At 50.6% G+C, this 26,495-nt stretch overlaps 17 pseudogenes; all 17 read left to right on the forward strand.

The window, feature by feature from the left end:
• Positions 1 to 567: 567 nt before the first annotated feature.
• On the forward strand, positions 568 to 687 carry LOC130325809 (5S ribosomal RNA; annotated as a pseudogene).
• Positions 688 to 2,158: 1,471 nt separating this feature from the next.
• On the forward strand, positions 2,159 to 2,278 carry LOC130352806 (5S ribosomal RNA; annotated as a pseudogene).
• Positions 2,279 to 5,733: 3,455 nt separating this feature from the next.
• Positions 5,734 to 5,853, forward strand: LOC130322984 (5S ribosomal RNA; annotated as a pseudogene).
• Positions 5,854 to 6,125: 272 nt separating this feature from the next.
• LOC130347894 (5S ribosomal RNA) lies at positions 6,126 to 6,245 on the forward strand (annotated as a pseudogene).
• A 284-nt stretch (positions 6,246 to 6,529) lies between these two features.
• LOC130328435 (5S ribosomal RNA) lies at positions 6,530 to 6,649 on the forward strand (annotated as a pseudogene).
• A 684-nt stretch (positions 6,650 to 7,333) lies between these two features.
• Positions 7,334 to 7,453, forward strand: LOC130346830 (5S ribosomal RNA; annotated as a pseudogene).
• A 278-nt stretch (positions 7,454 to 7,731) lies between these two features.
• LOC130318559 (5S ribosomal RNA) lies at positions 7,732 to 7,851 on the forward strand (annotated as a pseudogene).
• Positions 7,852 to 9,109: 1,258 nt separating this feature from the next.
• On the forward strand, positions 9,110 to 9,229 carry LOC130321625 (5S ribosomal RNA; annotated as a pseudogene).
• A 1,853-nt stretch (positions 9,230 to 11,082) lies between these two features.
• Positions 11,083 to 11,202, forward strand: LOC130323478 (5S ribosomal RNA; annotated as a pseudogene).
• A 647-nt stretch (positions 11,203 to 11,849) lies between these two features.
• On the forward strand, positions 11,850 to 11,969 carry LOC130331039 (5S ribosomal RNA; annotated as a pseudogene).
• An 871-nt stretch (positions 11,970 to 12,840) lies between these two features.
• On the forward strand, positions 12,841 to 12,960 carry LOC130318348 (5S ribosomal RNA; annotated as a pseudogene).
• Positions 12,961 to 18,182: 5,222 nt separating this feature from the next.
• Positions 18,183 to 18,302, forward strand: LOC130352373 (5S ribosomal RNA; annotated as a pseudogene).
• A 1,484-nt stretch (positions 18,303 to 19,786) lies between these two features.
• LOC130352375 (5S ribosomal RNA) lies at positions 19,787 to 19,906 on the forward strand (annotated as a pseudogene).
• A 272-nt stretch (positions 19,907 to 20,178) lies between these two features.
• On the forward strand, positions 20,179 to 20,298 carry LOC130353000 (5S ribosomal RNA; annotated as a pseudogene).
• A 1,881-nt stretch (positions 20,299 to 22,179) lies between these two features.
• On the forward strand, positions 22,180 to 22,299 carry LOC130351899 (5S ribosomal RNA; annotated as a pseudogene).
• A 2,577-nt stretch (positions 22,300 to 24,876) lies between these two features.
• Positions 24,877 to 24,996, forward strand: LOC130315260 (5S ribosomal RNA; annotated as a pseudogene).
• A 272-nt stretch (positions 24,997 to 25,268) lies between these two features.
• On the forward strand, positions 25,269 to 25,388 carry LOC130318370 (5S ribosomal RNA; annotated as a pseudogene).
• Positions 25,389 to 26,495: the final 1,107 nt, after the last annotated feature.

The raw sequence follows: 26,495 nt of genomic DNA on the forward strand, positions 1-26,495 counted from the left end.
CCTGTTCTTGTCAGATCGCAGACTGCTGCCCGGCAAGTACGGGCATGGGAGACTGGCTGGCAATCCAAGGTGCTATTGACATTTTGATCTGTTGCCGCCTTCCTCTCCGATTAAAAAAAATATTTATTGATGCTTAAATCCACAGTTTACAAAGAGTGAAGATGTCAACGGCCATCCTAAGCTGAACGCGCCTGTTCTCGTCAGATCGCAGACTGCTACCCAGCTTAGGGCCCGGTAAGTACTGGCATGGGAGACTGGCTGGGAATCCCGTGTGCTGTTGATATTTTGCTCTATTGCTGCCTTACGCTCCGATTCCGAAAAGAATTTATTGATGCTTAAATCCACAGTATACAAGGTGTGAAGCTGTCGACGGCCATCCTAAGCTTAACGCGCCTGCTCTCGTCAGATCACAGACTGGTACAGATCTTAGGGCCCGGTAAGTACCGGCATAGGACACTGGCTGGGAATCCCGGCTGCCGTTGACATTTTGCACTGTTGCCGCCTTCCGTTCCAATTCCGAAAAGGATTTATTGATGCCTAAATGCACAGTATAAAGGGCGAGAAGCTGTCAACGGCCATCCTAAGCTGAACGCGCCTGCTCTCGTCAGATCGCAGACTGCTACCCAGCTTAGGGCCCGGTAAGTACCAGCATGGGAGACTGGCTGGGAGTCCCAGGTGTCGTTGACATTTTGCTCTGTTGCCGCCTTCCGCTCCGATTCCGAAAAGGATTTATTGATGCTTAAATCCACAGTATACAGGGTGTGAAGATGTCTACGGCCATCCTAAGCTGAATGCGCCTGTTCTCGTCAGATCGCAGACTGCTACCCAGCTTCGGGCCTGGTAAGTACCACCATGGGAGACTGGCTGGGAATCCCGGGTGCAGTTGACATTTTGCTCTGTTTCTCCTCCGATTCCGAATTTTTTTTATTGATGCTTAAATCCACAGTAAACAAAGTGTGAAGCTGTAAACGGCCATTCTAAGCTGAACGCGCCTGCTCTCGTCAGATCGCAGACTGCTACCCAGCTTAGGGCCTGGTAAGTACCAGCATGGGAGACTGGCTGGGAATCCCGGGTGCAGTTGACATTTTAATCTGTTGCCGCCTTCCGCTCCGATTCGGAAAAGGATTTATTGGTGCTTAAATCCACAATATACAGGGTGTGAAGCTGTCAACGGCCATCCTAAGCCTGAACGTGCCTGCTCTCCTCAGATCGCAGACTGTTGCCCGGCAGTTACCGGCATGGGAGACTGGCTAGCAATCCAAGGTGCCATTGACATTTTGCTCCGTTGCCGCCTTACTCTCCGATTAATAAAAATATTTATTGATGCTTAAATCCACAATATACAAGGCGTGAAGCTGTCAACGGCCATCCTAAGCTGAACGCGCCTGCTCTCGTCAGATCGCAGACTGCTACCCAGCTTAGGGCCTGGTAAGTACCAGCATGGGAGACTGGCTGGGAATCCCGGGTTCAGTTGACATTTTAATCTGTTGCCGCCTTCCGCTCCGATTCGGAAAATGATTTATTGATGCTTAAATCCACAACATACAGGGTGTGAAGCTGTCAACGGCCATCCTAAGCCTGAACGTGCCTGCTCTCCTCAGATCGCAGACTGCTGCCCGGCAGTTACCGGCATGGGAGACTGGCTGGCAATCCAAGGTGCCATTGACATTTTGCTCTGTTGCCGCCTTCCTCTCCGATTAAAAAAATATTTATTGATGTTTAAATCCACAATATACAATGCGTGAAGTTGTCAACGGCCATCCTAAGCTGAACGCGCCTGCTCTCGTCAGATCGCAGACTGCTACCCAGCTTAGGGCCCAGTAAGTACCGGCATGGGAGACTGGCAGGGAATCCCGGGTGCAGTTGACATTTTGCTCTGTTGCCGCCTTCCGCTCCGATTCCAAAAAGAATTTATTGATGCTTAAATCCACAGTATACAAGGTGTGAAGCTGTAGACGGCCATCCTAAGCTTAACGCGCCTGCTCTCGTCAGATCGCAGCCTTATACAGATCTTAGGGCCCGGTAAGTACCGGCATGGGACACTGGCTGGGAATCCCGGCTGCCGTTGACATTTTGCTCTGTTGCCGCCTTCCGTTCCGTTCCGATTCCGAAAAGGATTTATTGATGCTTAAATGCACAGTATACAAAGTGTGAAGCTGTCAACGGCCATCCTAAGCTGAACGCGCCTGCTCTCGTTAGATCGCAGACTGCTACTCAGCTTAGGGCCTGGTAAGTACCAGCATGGGAGACTGGCTGGGAATCCCGGGTGCAGTTGACATTTTATTCTGTTGCCGCCTTCCGCTCCGATTCGGAAAAGGATTTATTGATGCTTAAATGCACAGTATAAAGAGCATGAAGCTGTTAATGGCCATCCTAAGCTGAACGCGCCTGCTCTCGTCAGATCGCAGACTGCTACCCAGCTTAGGGCCCGGTAAGTACCAGCATGGGAGACTGGCTGGGAATCTCAGGTGTTGTTGACATTTTTCTCTGTAGCTCTGTAGACATTTTGCTCCGATTCCGAAAAGGATTTATTGATGCTTAAATCCACAATATACAGGGTGTGAAGCCGTCTACGGCTATTTTAAGCTGAATGCGCCTGTTCTTGTCAGATCGCAGACTGCTGCCCGGCAAGTACCGGCATGGGAGACTGGCTGGCAATCCAAGGTGCTATTGACATTTTGATCTGTTGCCGCCTTACTCTCCGATTAAAAAAAATATTTATTGATGCTTAAATCCACAGTATACAAGGTGTGAAGATGTCAACGGCCATCCTAAGCTGAACACGCCTGCTCTCGTCAGATCACAGACTGCTACCCAGCTTAGGGCCCGGTAAGTAACGGCATGGGAGACTGGCTGGGAATCCCGGGTGCAGTTGAAATTTTAATCTGTTGCCGCCTTCTGCTCCGATTTGGAAAAGGATTTATTGATGCTTAAATCCACAATACACAGGGTGTGAAGCTGTCAACGGCCATCCTAAGCCTGAACGTGCCTGCTCTCCTCAGATCGCAGACTGCTGCCCAGCAGTTACCGGCATGGGAGACTGGCTGGCAATCCAAGGTGCCATTGACATTTTGCTCTGTTACCGCCTTCCACTTCGATTAATAAAAATATTTATTGATGCTTAAATCCACAATATACAAGGCATGTAGATGTCAACGGCCATCCTAAGCTGAACGCGCCTGCTCTCGTCAGATCGCAGACTACTACCCAGCTTAGGGCCCAGTAAGTACCGGCATGGGAGACTGGCTGGGAATCTGGGTGCAGTTGACATTATGCTCTGTTGCCGCCTTCCGTTCCGATTCCGAAAAGGATTTATTGATGCTTAAATGCACAGTATAAAAAGCATGAAGCTGTCAATGGCCATCCTAAGCTGAACTCGCCTGCTCTCGTCAGATCGCAGACTGCTACCCAGCTTAGGGCCCAGTAAGTACCGGCATGGGAGACTGGCTGGGAATCCCGGGTGCAGATGACATTTTGCTCTGTTGCCGCCTTCCGTTCCGATTCCGAAAAGGATTTATTGATGCTTAAATGCACAGTATAAAAATCATGAAGCTGTCAATGGCCATCCTAAGCTGAACGCGCCTGCTCTCGTCAGATCGCAGACTGCTACGCAGCTTAGGGCCCAGTAAGTACCGGCATGGGAGACTGGCTGGGAATCCCGGGTGCAGTTGACATTATGCTCTGTTGCCGCCTTCCGTTCCGATTTCGAAAAGGATTTATTGATGCTTAAATCCACAATATACAGGGTGTGACGCTGTCAACGGCCATCCTAAGCCTGAACGTGCCTGCTCTCTTCAGATCGCAGACTGCTGCCCGGCAGTTACCGTCATGAGAGACTTGCTGGCAATCCAAGGTGCCATTGACATTTTGCTCTATTGCCGCCTTCCTTTCCGATTAAAAAAATATTTATTGATGCTTAAATCCACAATATACAAGGTGTGAAGATGTCAACGGCCATCCTAAGCTGAACGCGCCTGCTCTCGTCAGATCGCAGACTGCTACCCAGCTTAGGGCCCAGTAAGTACCCGCATGGGAGACTGGCTGGGAATCCCGGGTGCAGTTGACATTTTGCTCTGTTGCCGCCTTCCGCTCCGATTCCGAAAAGAATTTATTGATGCTTAAATCCACAGTATACAAGGTGTGAAGCTGTCGACGGCCATCCTAAGCTTAACGCGCCTGCTCTCGTCAGATCGCAGACTGGTACAGATCTTAGGGCCCGGTAAGTACCGGCATGGAACACTGGCTGGGAATCCCGGCTGCCGTTGACATTTTGCTCTGTTGCCGCCTTCCGTTCCGTTCCGATTCCGAAAAGGATTTATTGATGCTTAAATGCACAGTATACAAAGTGTGAAGCTGTCAACGGCCATCCTAAGCTGAACGCGCCTGCTCTTGTTAGATCGCAGACTGCTGCCGGCAAGTACGGGCATGGGAGACTGGCTGGCAATCCAAGGTGCTATTGACATTTTGATCTGTTGCCGCCTTACTCTCCGATTAAAAAAAATATTTATTGATGCTTAAATCCACAGTATACAAGGCGTGAAGATGTCAACGGCCATCCTAAGCTGAACGCGCCTGCTCTCGTCAGATCGCAGACTGCTACCCAGCTTAGGGCCCGGTAAGTAACGGCATGGGAGACTGGCTGGGAATCCCGGGTGCAGTTGAAATTTTAATCTGTTGCCGCCTTCTGCTCCGATTCGGAAAAGGATTTATTGATGCTTAAATCCACAATACACAGGGTGTGAAGCTGTCAACGGCCATCCTAAGCCTGAACGTGCCTGCTCTCCTCAGATCGCAGACTGCTGCCCAGCAGTTACCGGCATGGGAGACTGGCTGGCAATCCAAGGTGCCATTGACATTTTGCTCTGTTGCCGCCTTCCACTTCGATTAATAAAAATATTTATTGATGCTTAAATGCACAGTATAAAAAGCATGAAGCTGTCAATGGCCATCCTAAGCTGAACTCGCCTGCTCTCGTCAGATCGCAGACTGCTACCCAGCTTAGGGCCCAGTAAGTACCGGCATGGGAGACTGGCTGGGAATCCCGGGTGCAGATGACATTTTGCTCTGTTGCCGCCTTCCGTTCCGATTCCGAAAAGGATTTATTGATGCTTAAATGCACAGTATAAAAATCATGAAGCTGTCAATGGCCATCCTAAGCTGAACGCGCCTGCTCTCGTCAGATCGCAGACTGCTACCCAGCTTAGGGCCCAGTAAGTACCGGCATGGGAGACTGGCTGGGAATCCCGGGTGCAGTTGACATTATGCTCTGTTGCCGCCTTCCGTTCCGATTTCGAAAAGGATTTATTGATGCTTAAATCCACAATATACAGGGTGTGACGCTGTCAACGGCCATCCTAAGCCTGAACGTGCCTGCTCTCCTCAGATCGCAGACTGCTGCCCGGCAGTTACCGTCATGAGAGACTGGCTGGCAATCCAAGGTGCCATTGACATTTTGCTCTATTGCCGCCTTCCTTTCCGATTAAAAAAATATTTATTGATGCTTAAATCCACAATATACAAGGTGTGAAGATGTCAACGGCCATCCTAAGCTGAACGCGCCTGCTCTCGTCAGATCGCAGACTGCTACCCAGCTTAGGGCCCAATAAGTACCGGCATGGGAGACTGGCTGGGAATCCCGGGTGCAGTTGACATTTTGCTTTGTTGCCGCCTTCCTTTCCGATTCCGAAAAGGATTTATTGATGCTTAAATGCACAGTATAAAAAGCATGAAGCTGTCAATGGCCATCCTAAGCTGAACGCGCCTGCTCTCATCAGATCGCAGACTGCTACCCAGCTTAGGGCCCGGTAAGTACCAGCATGGGAGACTGGCTGGGAATCCCAGGTGTTGTTGACATTTTGCTCTGTAACCGCCTTCCGCTTCGATTCCAAAAAGGATTTATTGATGCTTAAATCCACAGTATACAGGGTGTGAAGCCTTCTACGGCTATCCTAAGCTGAATGTGCCTGTTCTTGTCAGATCGCAGACTGCTGCCCTGCAAGTACGGGCATGGAAGACTGGCTGGCAATCCAAGGTGCTATTGACATTTTGCTCTGTTGCCGCCTTCCTCTCCGATTCCGAAAAGGATTTATTGATGCTTAAATGCACAGTATAAAAAGAATGAAGCTGTCAATGGCCATCCTAAGCTGAACGCGCCTGCTCTCGTCAGATCGCAGACTGCTACCCAGCTTAGGGCCCGGTAAGTACTGGCATGGGAGACTGGCTGGGAATCCCAGGTGCCGTTGACATTTTGCTCTATTGCTGCCTTCCGCTCCGATTCCGAAAATAATTTATTGATGCTTAAATCCACAGTATACAAGGTGTGAAGCTGTTGACGGCCATCCTAAGCTTAACGCGCCTGCTCTCGTCAGATCGCAGACTGGTACAGATCTTAGGGCCCGGTAAGTACCGGCATGGGACACTGGCTGGGAATCCCGGCTGCCGTTGACATTTTGCTCTGTTGCCGCCTTCCGTTCCGATTCCGAAAAGGATTTATTGATGCTTAAATGCACAGTATAATGGGCGAGAAGCTGTCAACGGCCATCCTAAGCTGAACGCGCCTGCTCTCGTCAGATCGCAGACTGCTACCCAGCTTAGGGCCAGGTAAGTACCAGCATGGGAGACTGGCTGGGAATCCCAGGTGTCGTTGACATTTTGCTCTGTTGCCGCCTTCCGCTCCGATTCCGAAAAGGATTTATTGTTGCTTAAATCCACAGTTTACAGGGTGTGAAGATGTCTACGGCCATCCTAAGCTGAATGCACCTGTTCTCGTCAAATCGCAGACTGCTACCCAGCTTCGGGCCTGGTAAGTACCAGCATGGGAGACTGGCTGGGAATCCCGGGTGCAGTTGACATTTTGCTCTGTTTCTGCTCCGATTCCGAAAATTATTTATTGATGCTTAAATCCACAGTATACAAATTGTGAAGCTGTCAACGGCCATCCTAAGCTGAACGCGCCTGCTCTCTTCAGATCGCAGACTGCTACCCAGCTTAGGGCCTGGTAAGTACCAGCATGGGAGACTGGCTGGGAATCCCGGGTGCAGTTGACATTTTAATCTGTTGCCGCCTTCCGCTCCTATTCGGAAAAAGGATTTATTGATGCTTAAATCCACAATACACAGGGTGTGAAGCTGTCAACGGCCATCCTAAGCCTGAACGTGCCTGCTCTTGTCAGATCACAGACTGCTACTCAGCTTAGGGCCTGGTAAGTACCAGCATGGGAGACTGGCTGGGAATCCCGGGTGCAGTTGACATTTTAATCTGTTGCCGCCTTCCGCTCCTATTCGGAAAAAGGATTTATTGATGCTTAAATCCACAATACACAGGGCGTGAAGCTGTTAACGGCCATCCTAAGCTGAACGCGCCTGCTCTCATCAGATCGCAGACTGCTACCCAGCTTAGGGCCCGGTAAGTACCAGCATGGGAGACTGGCTGGGAATCTCAGGTGTTGTTGACATTTTGCTCTGTAGCTCTGTAGACATTTTGCTCCGATTCCGAAAAGGATTTATTGATGCTTAAATCCACAATATACAGGGTGTGAAGCCGTCTACGGCTATCCTAAGCTGAATGCGCCTGTTCTTGTCAGATCGCAGACTGCTGCCCGGCAAGTACGGGCATGGGAGACTGGCTGGCAATCCAAGGTGCTATTGACATTTTGATCTGTTGCCGCCTTCCTCTCCGATTAAAAAAAATATTTATTGATGCTTAAATCCACAGTATACAAGGCGTGAAGATGTCAACGGCCATCCTAAGCTGAACGCGCCTGCTCTCGTCAGATCGCAGACTGCTACCCAGCTTAGGGCCCGGTAAGTACTGGCATGGGAGACTGGCTGGGAATCCCGGGTGCCGTTGACATTTTGCTCTATTGCTGCCTTCTGCTCCGATTCCAAAAATAATTTATTGATGCTTAAATCCACAGTATACAAGGTGTGAAGCTGTCGACGGCCATTCTAAGCTTAACGCGCCTGCTCTCGTCAGATCGCAGACTGTTACAGATCTTAGGGCCCGGTAAGTACCGGCATGGGACACTGGCTGGGAATCCCGGCTGCCGTTGACATTTTGCTCTGTTGCCGCCTTCCGTTCCGATTCCGAAAAGGATTTATTGATGTTTAAATGCACAGTATAAAGAGCGAGAAGCTGTCAACGGCCATCCTAAGCTGAACGCGCCTGCTCTCGTCAGATCGCAGACTGCTACCCAGCTTAGGGCCCGGTAACTACCAGCATGGGAGACTGGCTGGGAATCCCGGGTGTCGTTGACATTTTGCTCTGTTGCCGCCTTACGCTCCGATTCCGAAAAGGATTTATTGATGCTTAAATCCACAGTATACAGGGTGTGAAGATGTCTACGGCCATCCTAAGCTGAACGTGCCTGCTCTCGTCAGATCGCAGACTGCTACCCAGCTTAGGGCCCGGTAAGTACTGGCACGGGAGACTGGCTGGGAATCCCGGGTGCTGTTGACATTTTGCTCTATTGCTGCCTTCCGCTCCGATTCCGAAAAGAATTTATTGATGCTTAAATCCACAGTATACAAGGTGTGAAGCTGTCGACGGCCATCCTAAGCTTAACGCGCCTGCTCTCGTCAGATCGCAGACTGTTACAGATCTTAGGGCCCGGTAAGTACTGGCTGGGAATCCCGGCTGCCGTTGACATTTTGCTCTGTTGCAGCCTTCCGAAAAGGATTTATTGATGCTTAAATGCACAGTATAAAGGGCGAGAAGCTGTCAACGGCCATCCTAAGCTGAACGCGCCTGCTCTCGTCAGATCGCAGACTGCTACCCAGCTTAGGGCCTGGTATGTACCAGCATGGGAGACTGGCTGGGAATCCCTGGTGCAGTTGACATTTTAATCTGTTGCCGCCTTCCGCTCCGATTCCGAAAAGGATTTATTGATGCTTAAATCCACAATATACAGGGTGTGAAGCCGTCTACGGCTATCCTAAGCTGAATGCGCCTGTTCTTGTCAAATCGCAGACTGCTGCCCGGCAAGTACGGGCAGGGGAGACTGGCTTGCAATCCAAGGTGCTATTGACATTTTGCTCTGTTGCCGCCTTCCTCTCCGATTAAAAAAAATATTTATTGATGCTTAAATCCACAGTATACAAGGCGTGAAGATGTCAACGGCCATCCTAAGCTGAACGCGCCTGCTCTCGTCAGATCGCAGACTGCTACCCAGCTTAGGGCCCGGTAAGTACTGGCATGGGAGACTGGCTGGGAATCCCGGGTGCCGTTGACATTTTGCTCTATTGCTGCCTTCTGCTCCGATTCCAAAAATAATTTATTGATGCTTAAATCCACAGTATACAAGGTGTGAAGCTGTCGACGGCCATTCTAAGCTTAACGCGCCTGCTCTCGTCAGATCGCAGACTGTTACAGATCTTAGGGCCCGGTAAGTACCGGCATGGGACACTGGCTGGGAATCCCGGCTGCCGTTGACATTTTGCTCTGTTGCCGCCTTCCGTTCCGATTCCGAAAAGGATTTATTGATGTTTAAATGCACAGTATAAAGAGCGAGAAGCTGTCAACGGCCATCCTAAGCTGAACGCGCCTGCTCTCGTCAGATCGCAGACTGCTACCCAGCTTAGGGCCCGGTAACTACCAGCATGGGAGACTGGCTGGGAATCCCGGGTGTCGTTGACATTTTGCTCTGTTGCCGCCTTACGCTCCGATTCCGAAAAGGATTTATTGATGCTTAAATTCACAGTATACAGGGTGTGAACATGTCTACGGCCATCCTAAGCTGAATGCGCCTGTTCTCGTCAGATCGCAGACTGCTACCCAGCTTCGGGCCTGGTAAGTACCAGCATGGGAGACTGGCTGGGAATCCCGAGTGCAGTTGACATTTTGCTCCGATTCCGAAAATTATTTATTGATGCTTAAATCCTCAGTTTACAAAGTGTGAAGCTGTCAACGGCCATCCTAAGCTGAACGCGCCTGCTCTTGTCAGATCGCAGACTGCTACCCAGTATAGGGCCTGGTAAGTACCAGCATGGGAGACTGGCTGGGAATCCCGGGTGCAGTTGACATTTTAATCTGTTGCCGCCTTCCGCTCCGATTCGGAAAAGGATTTATTGATGCTTAAATCCACAATATACAGGGTGTGAAGTTGTCAACGGCCATCCTAAGCCTGAACGTGTCTGCTCTCCTCAGATCGCAGACTGCTGCCCGACAGATACCGGCATGGGAGACTGGCTGGCAATCCAAGGTGCCATTGACATTTTGCTCTGTTGCCGCCTTCCTCTCCGATTATTAAAAATATTTATTGATGCTTAAATCCACAATATACAAGGCGTGAAGATGTCAACGGCCATCCTAAGCTGAACGTGCCTGCTCTCGTCAGATCGCAGACTGCTACCAAGCTTAGGGCCCAGTAAGTACCATCATGGGAGACTGGCTGGGAATCCCGGGTGCAGTTGACATTTTGCTCTGTTGCCGCCTTCCGTTCTGATTCCGAAAAGGATTTATTGATGCTTAAATGCACAGTATAAAAAGCATGAAGCTGTCAATGGCCATCCGAAGCTGAACGCGCCTGCTCTCGTCAGTTCGCAGACTGCTACCCAGCTTAGGGCCCGGTAAGTACTGGCATGGGAGACTGGCTGAGAATCCCAGTTGCCGTTGACATATTGCTCCGATTCCGAAAATAATTTATTGATGCTTAAATCCACAGTATACAAGGTGTGAAGCTGTCAACAGCCATCCTAAGCTTAACGCGCCTGCTCTCGTCAGATCGCAGACTGGTACAGATCTTAGGGCCTGGTAAGTACCGGCATGGGACACTGGCTGGGAATCCCGGCTGCCGTTGACATTTTGCTCTGTTGCCGCCTTCCGTTCCGATTCTGAAAAGGATTTATTGATGCTTAAATGCACAGTATACAAAGTGCGAAGCTGTCAACCGCCATCCTAAGCTGAACACACCTGGTCTCGTCAGATCGTAGACTGCTACCCAGCCTAGGGCCTGGTAAGTACCAGCATGGGAGACTGGCTGGGAATCCCAGGTGCAGTTGACATTTTAATCTGTTGCCGCCTTCCGCTCCGATTCGGAAATGGATTTATTGATGCTTAAATGCACAGTATAAAGGGCGTGAAGCTGTCAACAGCCATCCTAAGCTTAACGCGCCTGCTCTCGTCAGATCGCAGACTGCTAAACTGCTTAGGGCCCGGTAAGTACCAGCATGGGAGACTGGCTGGGAATCTCAGGTGTTGTTGACATTTTGCTCTGTAGCTCTGTAGACATTTTGCTCCGATTCCGAAAAGGATTTATTGATGCTTAAATCCACAATATACAGGGTGTGAAGCCGTCTACGGCTATCCTAAGCTGAATGCGCCTGTTCTTGTCAGATCGCAGACTGCTGCTCGGCAAGTACGGGCATGAGAGACTGGCTGGCAATCCAAGGTGCTATTGACATTTTGCTCTGTTGCCGCCTTCCTCTCCGATTAAAAAAAATATTTATTGATGCTTAAATCCACAGTATACAAAGCGTGAAGATGTCAACGGCCATCCTAAGCTGAACGTGCCTGCTCTCGTCAGATTGCAGACTGCTACCCAGCTTAGGGCCCGGTAAGTACTGGCATGGGAGACTGGCTGGGAATCCCGGGTGCCGTTGACATTTTGCTTTATTGATGCTTAAATCCACAGTATACAAGGTGTGAAGCTGTCGACGGCCATCCTAAGCTTAACGCGCCTGCTCTCGTCAGATCGCAGACTGGTACAGATCTTAGGGCCCGGTAAGTACCGGCATGGGACACTGGCTGGGAATCCCGGCTGCCGTTGACATTTTGCTCTGTTGCCGCCTTCCGTTCCGATCCCGAAAAGGATTTATTGATGCTTAAATGCACAGTATAAAGGTTGAAAAGCTGTCAACGGCCATCCTAAGCTGAACGTGCCTGTTCTCGTCAGATCGCAGACTGCTAACCAGCTTAGGGCCCGGTAAGTACCAGCATGGGAGACTGGCTGGGAATCCCAGGTATTGTTGACATTTTGCTCTGTAGCCGCCTTCCGCTTCGATTCCGAAAAGGATTTATTGATGCTTAAATCCACAGTATACAGGGTGTAAAGATGTCTACGGCCATCCTAAGCTGAACGCGCCTGCTCTCGTCAGATCGCAGACTGCTACCCAGCTTAGGGCCTGGTAAGTACAAGCATGGGAGACTGGCTGGGAATCCCAGGTGTCGTTGACATTTTGTTCTGTTGCCGCCTTCCGCGCCGATTCCGAAAAGGATTTATTGATGCTTAAATCCACAGTATACAAGGTGTAAAGATGTCTACGGCCATCCTAAGCTGAATGCGCCTGTTCTCGTCAGATCGCAGACTGCTACCCATCTTCGTGCCTGGTAAGTACCAGCATGGGAGACTGGCTGGGAATCCCTGCTGCTGTTGACATTTTGCTATGTTTCTGCTCCGATTCCGAAAATTATTTATTGATGCTTAAATGCACAGTATACAAAGTGTGAAGCTGTCAACGGCCATCCTAAGCTGAACGCGCCTGCTCTTGTCAGATCGCAGACTGCTACCCAGCTTAGGGCCCGGTAAGTACCAGCATGGGAAACTGGCTGGGAATCCCAGGTGTTGTTGACATTTTGCTCTGTAGCCGCCTTCCGCTCCGATTCCGAAAATGATTTATTGATGCTTAAATCCACAGTACACAGGGTGTGAAGCCGTCTACGGCTATCCTAAGCTGAATGTGCCTGTTCTTGTCAGATCGCAGACTGCTGCCCGGCAAGTACCGGCATGGGAGACTGGCTAGCAATCCAAGGTGCTATTGACATTTTGCTCTGTTGCCGCCTTCCTCTCCGATTCCGAAAAGGATTTATTGATGCTTAAATGCACAGTATAAAGGGCAAGAAGCTGTCAACGGCCATCCTAAGCTGAACGTGCCTGCTCTCGTCAGATCGCAGACTGCTACCCAGCTTAGGGCCCGGTAAGTACTGGCATGGGAGACTGGCTGGGAATCCCGGGTGCCGTTGACATTTTGCTTTATTGATGCTTAAATCCACAGTATACAAGCTGTGAAGCTGTCGACGGCCATCCTAAGCTTAACGCGCCTGCTCTTGTCAGATCGCAGACTGGTACAGATCTTAGGGCCCGGTAAGTACCGGCATGGGACACTGGCTGGGAATCCCGGCTGCCGTTGACATTTTGCTCTGTTGCCGCCTTCCGCTCCGATTCGGAAAATTATTTATTGATGCTTAAATGCACAGTATAAAGGGCGCGAAGCTGTCAACGGCCATCCTAAGCTGAACACGCCTGCTCTTGTCAGATCGCAGACCGCTACCCAGCTTAGGCCCGGTAAGTACCAGCATGGGAGACTGGCTGGGAATCCCAGGTGTTGTTGACATTTTGCTCTGTAGCCGCCTTCCGCTCCGATTCCGAAAAGGATTTATTGATGCTTAAATCCACAGTATACAGGGTGTGAAGCCGTCTACGGCTATCCTAAGCTGAATGTGCCTGTTCTTGTCAGATCGCAGACTGCTGCCCGGCAAGTACGGGCATGAGAGACTGGCTGGCAATCCAAGGTGCTATTGACATTTTGCTCTGTTGCCGCCTTCCTCTCCGATTCCGAAAAGGATTTATTGATGCTTAAATGCACAGTATAAAAAAGCATTAAGCTGTCAATGGCCATCCTAAGCTGAACACGCCTGCACTTGTCCGATCGCAGACTGCTACACAGCTTAGGGCCCGGTAAGTACTGGCATGGGAGACTGGCTGGGAATCCCGGGTGCTGTTGACATTTTGCTCTATTGCTGCCTTCCGCTCCGATTCCGAAAAGAATTTATTGATGCTTAGATCCACAGTACACAAGGTGTGAAGCTGTCGACGGCCATCCTAAGCTTAACGCGCCTGCTCTCGTCAGATCGCAGACTGGTACAGATCTTAGGGCCCGGTAAGTACCGGCATGAGACACTGGCTGGGAATCCCGGCTGCCGTTGACATTTTGCTCTGTTGCCGCCTTCCGTTCCGATTCCGAAAAGGATTTATTGATGCTTAAATGCACAGTATAAAGGGCAAGAAGCTGTCAACGGCCATCCTAAGCTGAACGTGCCTGCTCTCGTCAGATCGCAGACTGTTACCCAGCTTAGGGCCCGCTAAGTACCAGAATGGGAGACTGGCTGGGAATCCCAGGTGTTGTTGACAATTTGCTCTGTAGCCGCCTTCAGTTTCGATTCCGAAAAGGATTTATTGATGCTTAAATCCACCGTATACAGGGTGTGAAGCCGTCTACGGCTATCCTAAGCTGAATGTGCCTGTTCTTGTCAGATCGCAGACTGCTGCCCGGCAAGTACGGGCATGGGAGACTGGCTGGAAATCCAAGGAACTATTGACATTTTGCTCTGTTGCCGCCTTCCTCTCCGATTCCGAAAAGGATTTATTGATGCTTAAATGCACAGTATAAAAAGCATGAAGCTGTCAATGGCCATCCTAAGCTGAACGCGCCTGCTCTCGTCAGATCGCAGACTGCTACCCAGCTTAGGGCGCGGTAAGTACTGGCATGGGAGACTGGCTGGGAATCCCAGGTGCCTTTGACATTTTGCTCTATTGCTGCCCTCCGCTCCGATTCCGAAAAGAATTTATTGATGCTTAAATCCACAGTATACAAGGTGTGAAGCTGTCGACGGCCATCCTAAGCTTAACGCGCCTGCTCTCGTCAGATCGCAGACTGGTACAGATCTTAGGGCCCGGTAAGTACCGGCATGGGACACTGGCTGGGAATCCCGGCTGCCGTTGACATTTTGCTCTGTTGCTGCCTTACGCTCCGATTCCGAAAAGGATTTATTGATGCTTAAATCCACAGTATACAGGGTGTGAAGATGTGTACAGCCATCCTAAGCTGAATGCGCCTGTTCTCGTCAGATCGCAGACTGCTTCCCAGCTTCGGGCCTGGTAAGTACCAGCATGGGAGACTGGCTGGGAATCCCGGGTGCAGTTGACATTTTGCTCTGTTTCTGCTCCGATTCCGAAAATTATTTATTGATGCTTAAATCCACAGTATACAAAGTGTGAAGCTGTCAACGGCCATCCTAAGCTTAACGCGCCTGCTCTCGTCAGATCGCAGACTGGTACAGATCTTAGGGCCCGGTAGGTACCGGCATGGGACACTGGCTGGGAATCCCGGGTGCAGTTGACATTTTGCTCTGTTGCCGCCTTCCGCTCCGATTCGGAAAATTATTTATTGATGCTTAAATGCACAGTATAAAGGGCATGAAGCTGTCAACGGCCATCCTAAGCTGAACGCGCCTGCTCTCGTCAGATCGCAGACTGCTACCCAGCTTAGTAAGTACCAGCATGAGAGACTGGCTGGGAATCCCAGGTGTTGTTGACATTTTGCTCTGTTGCCGCCTTCCGCTCCGATTCCGAAAAGGATTTATTGATGCTTAAATCCACAGTATACAGGGTGTGAAGCCGTCTACGGCTATCCTAAGCTGAATGTGCCTGTTCTTGTCAGATCGCAGACTGCTGCCCGGCAAGTACGGGCATGGGAGACTGGCTGGCAATCCAAGGTGCTATTGACATTTTGCTCTGTTGCCGCCTTCCTCTCCGATTCCGAAAAGGATTTATTGATGCTTAAATGCACAGTATAAAAAGCATGAAGCTGTCAATGGCCATCCTAAGCTGAACGCGCCTGCACTCGTCCGATCGCAGACTGCTACCCAGCTTAGGGCCCGGTAAGTACTGGCATGGGAGACTGGCTGGGAATCCTGGGTGCTGTTGAAATTTTGCTCTATTGCTGCCTTCCGCTCCGATTCCGAAAAGAATTTATTGATGCTTAAATCCACAGTATACAAGGTGTGAAGCTGTCGACGGCCATCCTAAGCTTAACTCGCCTGCTCTCGTCAGATCGCAGACTGGTACAGATTTTAGGGCCCGGTAAGTACGGCATGAGACACTGGCTGGGAATCACGGCTGCCGTTGACATTTTGCTCTGTTGCCGCCTTCCGTTCCGATTCCGAAAAGGATTTATTGATGCTTAAATGCACAGTATAAAGGGCGAGATGCTGTCAACGGCCATCCTAAGCTGAACGCGCCTGCTCTCGTCAGATCGCAGACTGGTACAGAACTTAGGGCCCGGTAAGTACCGGCATGGGACACTGGCTGGGAATCCCGGCTGCCGTTGACATTTTGCTCTGTTGCCGCCTTACGCTCCGATTCCGAAAAGGATTTATTGATGCTTAAATCCACAGTATACAGGGTGTGAAGATGTCTACGGCCATCCTAAGCTGAATGCGCCTGTTCTCGTCAGATCGCAGACTGCTTCCCAGCTTCGGGCCTGGTAAGTACCAGCATGGGAGACTGGCTGGGAATCCCGGGTGCAGTTGACATTTTGCTCTGTTTCTGCTCCGATTCCGAAAATTATTTATTGATGCTTAAATCCACAGTATACAAAGTGTGAAGCTGTCAACGGCCATCCTAAGCTGAACGCGCCTGCTCTCGTCAGATCACAGACTGCTACCCAGCTTAGGGCCCGTTAAGTACCAGCATGGGAGACTGGCTGGGAATCCCAGGTGGTGTTCACTTTTTGCTCTGTAGCCGCCTTCCGCTTCGATTCCGAAAATGATTTATTGATGCTTAAATCCACAGTATACAGGGTGTGAAGCCGTCTACGGCTATCCTAAGCTGAATGTGCCTGTTCTTGTCAGATCGCAGACTGCTGCCTGGCAAGTACGGGCATGGGAGACTGGCTGGCAATCCAAGGTGCTATTGACATTTTGCTCTGTTGCCGCCTTCCTCTCCGATTCCGAAAAGGATTTATTGATGCTTAAATGCACAGTATAAAAAGCATGAAGCTGTCAATGGCCATCGTAAGCTGAACGCGCCTGCTCTCGTCAGATCGCAGACTGCTACCCAGCTTAGGGCCCGGTAAGTACTGGCAGGGGAGACTGGCTGGGAATCCCAGGTGCCGTTGACATTTTGCTCTATTGCTGCCTTCCGCTCCGATTCCGAAAATAATTTATTGATGCTTAAATCCACAGTATACAAGGTGTGAAGCTGTCGACGGCCATCCTAAGCTTAACGCGCCAGCTCTCGTCAGATCGCAGACTGGTACAGATCTTAGGGCCCGGTAAGTACCGGCATGGGACACTGGCTGGGAATCCCGGCTGCCGTTGACATTTTGCTCTGTTGCCGCCTTCCGTTCCGATTCTGAAAAGGATTTATTGATGCTTAAATGCACAGTATACAGGGTGTGAAGATGTCTACGGCCATCCTAAACTGAATGTGCCTGTTCTCGTCAGATCGCAGACTGCTTCCCAGCTTCGGGCCTGGTAAGTACCAGCATGGGAGACTGGCTGGGAATCCCGGGTGCAGTTGACATTTTGCTCTGTTTCTGCTCCGATTCCGAAAATTATTTATTGATGCTTAAATCCACAGTATACAAAGTGTGAAGCTGTCAATGGCCATCCTAAGCTGAACGCGCCTGCTCTCGTCAGATCGCAGACTGCTACCCAGCTTAGGGCCCGTTAAGTACCAGCATGGGAGACTGGCTGGGAATCCCAGGTGTCATTGACATTTTGCTCTGTTGCCGCCTTACGCTCCGATTCCGAAAAGGATTTATTGATGCTTAAATCCACAGTATACAGGGTGTGAAGATGTCTACGGCCATCCTAAGCTGAATGCGCCTGTTCTCGTCAGATCGCAGACTGGTACAGATCTTAGGGCCCGGTAAGTACCGGCATGGGACACTGGCTGGGAATACCGGTTGCCATTGACATTTTGCTCTATTGCTGCCTTCCGCTCCGATTCCGAAAAGAATTTATTGATGCTTAAATCCACAGTATACAAGGTGTGAAGCTGTCAACGGCCATCCTAAGCTTAACGCGCCTGCTCTCGTCAGATCGCAGACTGGTACAGATCTTAGGGCCCGGTAAGTACCGGCATGGGACACTGGCTGGGAATCCCGGCTGCCGTTGACATTTTGCTCTGTTGCCGCCTTCCGTTCCGATTCCGAAAAGGATTTATTGATGCTTAAATGCACAGTATACAAAGTGTGAACCTGTCAACGGCCATCCTAAGCTGAATGCGCCTGCTCTCGTCAGATCGCAGACTGATACCCAGCTTAGGGCCTGGTAAGTACCAGCATGGGAGACTGGCTGGGAATCCCGGGTGCAGTTGACATTTTAATCTGTTGCCGCCTTCCGCTCCGATTCGGAAAAGGATTTATTGATGCTTAAATGCACAGTATAAAGGGCGTGAAGCTGTCAACGGCCATCCTAAGCTGAACGCGCCTGCTCTCGTCAGATCGCAGACTGCTACCCAGCTTAGGGCCCGGTAGGTACCAGCATGGGAGACTGGCTGGGAATCCCAGGTGTTGTTGACATTTTGCTCTGTAGCCGCTTTCCGCTCCGATTCCGAAAAGGATTTATTGATGCTTAAATCCACAGTATAGAGGGTGTGAAGCCGTCTACGGCTATCCTAAGCTGAATGTGCCTGTTGTTGTCAGATCGCAGACTGCTGCCCGGCAAGTACGGGCATGGGAGACTGGCTGGCAATCCAAGGTGCTATTGACATTTTGCTCTGTTGCTGCCTTCCTCTCCGATTCCGAAAAGGATTTATTGATGCTTAAATGCACAGTATAAAAAGCATGAAGCTGTCAATGGCTGTCCTAAGCTGAACGCGCCTGCTCTTGTCAGATCGCAGACTGCTACCCAGCTTAGGGCCTGGTAAGTACTGGCATGGGAGACTGGCTGGGAATCCCGGGTGCCGTTGACATTTTGCTCTATTGCTGCCTTCCGCTCCGATTCCGAAAAGAATTTATTGATGCTTAAATCCACAGTATACAAGGTGTGAAGCTGTCGACGGCCATCCTAAGCTTAACGCGCCTGCTCTTGTCAGATCGCAGACTGGTACAGATCTTTGGGCCGGTAAGTACCGGCATGGGACACTGGCTGGGAATCCCGGCTGCCGTTGACATTTTGCTCTGTTGCCGCCTTCCGTTTCCGATTCCGAAAAGGATTTATTGATGCTTAAATGCACAGTATAAAGGGCGAGAAGCTGTCAACGGCCATCCTAAGCTGAACGTGCCTGCTCTCGTCAGATCGCTGACTGCTACCCAGCTTAAGGCCCGGTAAGTACCAGCATGGGAGACTGGCTGGGAATCCCAGGTGTCATTGACATTTTGCTCTGTTGCCGCCTTACGCTCCGATTCCGAAAAGGATTTATTGATGCTTAAATCCACAGTATACAGGGTGTGAAGATGTCTACGGCCATCCTAAGCTGAATGCGCCTGTTCTCGTCAGATCGCAGACTGGTACAGATCTTAGGGCCCGGTAAGTACCGGCATGGGACACTGGCTGGGAATACCGGTTGCCATTGACATTTTGCTCTATTGCTGCCTTCCGCTCCGATTCCGAAAAGAATTTATTGATGCTTAAATCCACAGTATACAAGGTGTGAAGCTGTCAACGGCCATCCTAAGCTTAACGCGCCTGCTCTCGTCAGATCGCAGACTGGTACAGATCTTAGGGCCCGGTAAGTACCGGCATGGGACACTGGCTGGGAATCCCGGCTGCTGTTGACATTTTGCTCTGTTGCCGCCTTCCGTTCCGATTCCGAAAAGGATTTATTGATGCTTAAATGCACAGTATACAAAGTGTGAACCTGTCAACGGCCATCCTAAGCTGAATGCGCCTGCTCTCGTCAGATCGCAGACTGATACCCAGCTTAGGGCCTGGTAAGTACCAGCATGGGAGACTGGCTGGGAATCCCGGGTGCAGTTGACATTTTAATCTGTTGCCGCCTTCCGCTCCGATTCGGAAAAGGATTTATTGATGCTTAAATGCACAGTATAAAGGGCGTGAAGCTGTCAACGGCCATCCTAAGCTGAACGCGCCTGCTCTCGTCAGATCGCAGACTGCTACCCAGCTTAGGGCCCGGTAGGTACCAGCATGGGAGACTGGCTGGGAATCCCAGGTGTTGTTGACATTTTGCTCTGTAGCCGCTTTCCGCTCCGATTCCGAAAAGGATTTATTGATGCTTAAATCCACAGTATAGAGGGTGTGAAGCCGTCTACGGCTATCCTAAGCTGAATGTGCCTGTTGTTGTCAGATCGCAGACTGCTGCCCGGCAAGTACGGGCATGGGAGACTGGCTGGCAATCCAAGGTGCTATTGACATTTTGCTCTGTTGCTGCCTTCCTCTCCGATTCCGAAAAGGATTTATTGATGCTTAAATGCACAGTATAAAAAGCATGAAGCTGTCAATGGCTGTCCTAAGCTGAACGCGCCTGCTCTCGTCAGATCGCAGACTGCTACCCAGCTTAGGGCCTGGTAAGTACTGGCATGGGAGACTGGCTGGGAATCCCGGGTGCCGTTGACATTTTGCTCTATTGCTGCCTTCCGCTCCGATTCCGAAAAGAATTTATTGATGCTTAAATCCACAGTATACAAGGTGTGAAGCTGTCGACGGCCATCCTAAGCTTAACGCGCCTGCTCTTGTCAGATCGCAGACTGGTACAGATCTTTGGGCCGGTAAGTACCGGCATGGGACACTGGCTGGGAATCCCGGCTGCCGTTGACATTTTGCTCTGTTGCCGCCTTCCGTTTCCGATTCCGAAAAGGATTTATTGATGCTTAAATGCACAGTATAAAGGGCGAGAAGCTGTCAACGGCCATCCTAAGCTGAACGTGCCTGCTCTCGTCAGATCGCTGACTGCTACCCAGCTTAAGGCCCGGTAAGTACCAGCATGGGAGACTGGCTGGGAATCCCAGGTGCAGTTGACCTTTTGCTCTGTTGCCGCCTTACGCTCCTTACGCTTACGATTTATTGATGCTTAAATCCACAGTATACAGGGTGTGAAGATGTCTACGGCAATCCTAAGCTGAATGCGCCTGTTCTTGTCAGATCGCAGACTGTTACCCAGCTTAGGGCCTGGTAAGTACCAGCATGGGAGACTGTCTGGGAATCCCGGGTGCAGTTGACACTTTAATCTGTTGCCGCCTTCCGCTCCGATTCGGAAAAGGATTTATTGATGCTTAAATCCACAATACACAGGGTGTGAAGCTGTCAACGGCCATCCTAAGCCTGAACGTGCCTGCTCTCCTCAGATCGCAGACTGCTGCCCGGCAGTTACCGGCATGGGAGACTGGCTGGCAATCCAAGGTGCCGTTGACATTTTGCTTTGTTGCCGCCTTCCTCTCCGATTAATAAAAATATTTATTGATGCTTAAATCCACAGTATACAAGGCGTGAAGATGTCAACGGCCATCCTAAGCTGAACGCGCCTGCTCTCGTCAGATCGCAGACTGCTACCCAGCTTAGGGCCCAGTAAGTACCGGCATGGGAGACTGGCTGGGAATCCCGGGTGCAGTTGACATTATGCCCTGTTGCCGCCTTCCGTTCCGATTCCGAAAAGGATTTATTGATGCTTAAATGCACAGTATAAAAAGCATGAAGCTGTCAATGGCCATCCTAAGCTGAACGCGCCTGCTCTCGTCAGATCGCAGACTGCTACCCAGCCTAGGGCCCATTAAGTACCGGCATGGGAGACTGGCTGGGAATCCCGGGTGTAGTTGACATTTTGCTCTGTTGCCGCCTTCCGTTCCGATTCCGAAAAGGATTTATTGATGCTTAAATGCACAGTATAAAAATCATGAAGCTGTCAATGGCCATCCTAAGCTGAACGCGCCTGCTCTCGTCAGATCGCAGCCTGCTACCCAGCTTAGGGCCCATTAAGTACCGGCATGGGAGACTGGCTGGGAATCCCGGCTGCCGTTGACATTTTGCTCTGTTGCCGCCTTCCGTTCCGATTCCGAAAAGGATTTATTGATGCCTAAATGCACAGTATAAAGGGCGAGAAGCTGTCAACGGCCATCCTAAGCTGAACGCGCCTGCTCTCGTCAGATTGCAGACTGCTACCCAGCTTAGGGCTCAGTAAATACCGGCATGGGAGACTGGCTGGGAATCCCGGGTGCAGTTGACATTTTGCTCTGTTTCCGCTCCGATTCCGAAAAAGGATTTATTGATGCTTAAATGCACAGTATACAAAGTGTGAAGCTGTCAACGGCCATCCTAAGCTGAATGCGCCTGCTCTCGTCACATCGCAGACTGCTACCCAGCTTAGGGCCCGGTAAGTACTGGCATGGGAGACTGGCTGGGAATCCCGGTTGCCGTTGACATTTTGCTCTTATGCTGCCTTCACTTCCGATTCCGAAAAGGATTTATTGATGCCTAAATGCACAGTATACAAAGTGTGAAGCTGTCAACGGCCATCCTAAGCTGAACGCGCCTGCTCTCGTCAGATCGCAGACTGCTACCCAGCTTAGGGCCTGGTAAGTACCAGCATGGGAGACTGGCTGGGAATCCCGGGTGCAGTTGACATTTTAATCTGTTGCCGCCTTCCGCACCGATTCGGAAAAGGATTTATTGATGCTTAAATGCACAGTATAAAGGGCGTGAAGCTGTCAACGGCCATCCTAAGCTGAACGCGCCTGCTCTCGTCAGATTGCAGACTGCTACCCAGCTTAGGGCCCGGTAAGTACCAGCATGGGAGACTGGCTGGGAATCCCAGGTGTTGTTGACATTTTGCTCTGTAGCCGCCTTCCTCTCCGATTCCGAAAAGGATTTATTGATGCTTAAATGCACAGTATAAAAAGCATGAAGCTGTCAATAGCCATCCTAAGCTGAACGCGCCTGCTCTCGTCAGATCGCAGACTGCTACCCAGCTTAGGGCCCGGTAAGTACCAGCATGGGAGACTGGCTGGGAATCCCGGGTGCCGTTGACATTTTGCTCTATTGCTGCTTTCCGCTCCGATTCCGAAAAGAATTTATTGATGCTTAAATCCACAGTATACAAGGTGTGAAGCTGTCGACGGCCATCCTAAGCTTAACGCGCCTGCTCTTGTCAGATCGCAAACTGGTACAGATCTTAGGGCCCGGTAAGTACCGGCATGGGACACTGGCTGGGAATCCCGGCTGCCGTTGACATTTTGCTCTGTTGCCGCCTTCCGTTTCCAATTCCGAAAAGGATTTATTGATGCTTAAATGCACAGTATAAAGGGAAAGAAGCTGTCAACGGCCATCCTAAGCTGAACGTGCCTGCTCTCGTCAGATCGCAGACTGCTACCCAGCTTAGGGCTCGGAAAATACCAGCATGGGAGACTGGCTGGGAATCCCAGGTGTCGTTGACATTCTGCTCTGTTGCCGCCTTACGCTCCGATTCCGAAAAGGATTTATTGATGCTTAAATCCACAGTATACAGGGTGTGAAGATGTCTACGGCCATCCTAAGCTGAATGCGCCTGTTCTCGTCAGATTGCAGACTGCTACCTAGCTTCGGGCCTGGTAAGTACCAGCATGGGAGACTGGCTGGGAATCCCGGGTGGAGTTGACATTTTGCTCTGTTTCTGCTACGAGTCCGAAAATTATTTATTGATACTTAAATCCACAGTATACAAAGTGTGAAGCTGTCAACGGCCATCCTAAGCTGAACGCGCCTGCTCTCGTCAGATCGCAGACTTCTACCCAGATTAGGGCCTGGTAAGTACCAGCATGAGAGACTGGCTGGGAATCCCGGGTGCAGTTGACATTTTAATCTGTTGCCGCCTTCCGCTCCTATTCGGAAAAGGATTTATTGATGCTTAAATCCACAATACACAGGGTGTGAAGCTGTCAACGGCCATCCTAAGCCTGAACGTGCCTGCTCTCCTCAGATCGCAGACCGCTGCCCGGCAGTTACCGGCATGGGAGACTGGCAGGCAATCCAAGGTGCCGTTGACATTTTGCTTTGTTGCCGCCTTCCTCTCCGATTAATAAAAATATTTATTGATGCTTAAATGCACCTGGGAATCCCGGGTGCAGTTGACATTATGCTCTGTTGCCGCCTTCCGTTCCGATTCCGAAAAGGATTTATTGATGCTTAAATGCACAGTATAAAAAGCATGAAGCTGTCAATGGCCATCCTAAGCTGAACGCGCCTGCTCTCGTCAGATCGCAGACTGCTACCCAGCCTAGGGCCCATTAAGTACCGGCATGGGAGACTGGCTGGGAATCCCGGGTGCAGTTGACATTTTGCTCTGTTGCCGCCTTCCGTTCCGATTCCGAAAAGGATTTATTGATGCTTAAATGCACAGTATAAAAATCATGAAGCTGTCAATGGCCATCCTAAGCTGAACGTGCCTGCTCTCGTCAGATCGCAGACTGCTACCCAGCTTAGGGCCTGGTAAGTACTGGCATGGGACACTGGCTGGGAATCTCGGCTGCCGTTGACATTTTGCTCTGTTGCCGCCTTCCGTTCCGATTCCGAAAAGGATTTATTGATGCCTAAATGCACAGTATAAAGGGCGAGAAGCTGTCAACGGCCATCCTAAGCTGAACGTGCCTGCTCTCGTCAGATTGCAGACTGCTACCCAGCTTAGGGCTCAGTAAGTACCGGCATGGGAGACTGGCTGGGAATCCCGGGTGCAGTTGACATTTTGCTCTGTTGCCGCCTTCCGCTCCGATTCCGAAAAAGGATTTATTGATGCTTAAATGCGCAGTATAAAAATCATGAAGCTGTCAATGGCCATCCTAAGCTGAACGCGCCTGCTCTCGTCACATCGCAGACTGCTACCCAGCTTAGGGCCCGGTAAGTACTGGCATGGGAGACTGGCTGGGAATCCCGGTTGCCGTTGACATTTTGCTCTTATGCCGCCTTCAGTTCCGATTCCGAAAAGGATTTATTGATGCTTAAATGCACAGTATACAAAGTGTGAAGCTGTCAACGGCCATCCGAAGCTGAACGCGCCTGCTCTCGTCAGATCGCAGACTGCTACCCAGCTTAGGGCCTGGTAAGTACCAGCATGGGAGACTGGCTGGGAATCCCGGGTGCAGTTGACATTTTAATCTGTTGCTGCCTTCCGCTCCGATTCGGAAAAGGATTTATTGATGCTTAAATGCACAGTATAAAGGGCGTGAAGCTGTCAACGGCCATCCTAAGCTGAACGCGCCTGCTCTCGTCAGATCGCAGACTGCTACCCAGCTTAGGGCCCGGTAAGTACTAGCATGGGAGACTGGCTGGGAATCCCAGGTGTTGTTGACATTTTGCTCTGTAGCCGCCTTCCGCTCCGATTCCGAAAAGGATTTATTGATGCTTAAATCCACAGTATACAGGGTGTGAAGCCGTCTACGGCTATCCTAAGCTGAATGTGCCTGTTCTTGTCAGATCGCAGACTGCTGCCCGGCAAGTACGGGCATGGGAGACTGGCTGGCAATCCAAGGTGCTATTGACATTTTGCTCTGTTGCCGCCTTCCTCTCCGATTCCGAAAAGGATTTATTGATGCTTAAATCCACAGTATACAGGGTGTGAAGATGTCTACGGCCATCCTAAGCTGAATGCGCCTGCTCTCGTCAGATCGCAGACTGCTACCCAGCTTAGGGCCCGGTAAGTACCAGCATGGGAGACTGGCTGGGAATCCCAGGTGTCGTTGACCTTTTGCTCTGTTGCCGCCTTACGCTCCGATTCCGAAAAGGATTTATTGATGCTTAAATCCACAGTATACAGGGTGTGAAGATGTCTACGGCCATCCTAAGCTGAATGCGCCTGCTCTCGTCAGATCGCAGACTGCTACCCAGCTTCGGGCCTGATAAGTACCAGCATGGGAGACTGGCTGGGAATCCCGGGTGCAGTTGACATTTTGCTCTGTTTCTGCTCCGATTCCGAAAATTACTTATTGATGCTTAAATCCACAGTATACAAAGTGTGAAGCTGTCAACGGCCATCCTAAGCTTAACGCGCCTGCTCTCGTCAGATCGCAGACTGGTACAGATCTTAGGGCCCGGTAAGTACCGGCATGGGACACTGGCTGGGAATCCCGGCTGCCGTTGACATTTTGCTCTGTTGCCGCCTTCCGTTTCCGATTCCGAAAAGGATTTATTGATGCTTAAATGCACAGTATAAAGGGCGAGAAGCTGTCAACGGCCATCCTAAGCTGAACGTGCCTCCACTCGTCAGATCGCAGACTGCTATCCAGCTTAGGGCCTGGTAAGTACCAGCAGGGGAGACTGGCTGGGAATCCTGGGTGTCGTTGACATTTTGCTCTGTTGCCGCCTTCCGTTCCGATTCCGAAAAGGATTTATTGATGCTTAAATGCACAGTATAAAAATCATGAAGCTGTCAATGGCCATCCTAAGCTGAACGCGCCTGCTCTCGTCAGATCGCAGACTGCTACCCAGCTTAGGGCCTGGTAAGTACTGGCATGGGACACTGGCTGGGAATCTCGGCTGCCGTTGACATTTTGCTCTGTTGCCGCCTTCCGCTCCGATTCCGAAAAAGGATTTATTGATGCTTAAATGCGCAGTATAAAAAGCACGAAGCTGTCAATGGCCATCCTAAGCTGAACACGCCTGCTCTTGTCACATCGCAGACTGCTAAGCAGCTTAGGGCCCGGTAAGTACTGGCATGGGAGACTGGCTGGGAATCCCGGTTGACATTTTGCTCTTATGCCGCCTTCAGTTCCGATTCCGAAAAGGATTTATTGATGCTTAAATGCACAGTATACAAAGTGTGAAGCTGTCAACGGCCATCCTAAGCTGAACGC

This window comes from Hyla sarda, chromosome 1, assembly GCF_029499605.1.
Source record: "Hyla sarda isolate aHylSar1 chromosome 1, aHylSar1.hap1, whole genome shotgun sequence".
Taxonomy (NCBI): domain Eukaryota; kingdom Metazoa; phylum Chordata; class Amphibia; order Anura; family Hylidae; genus Hyla; species Hyla sarda.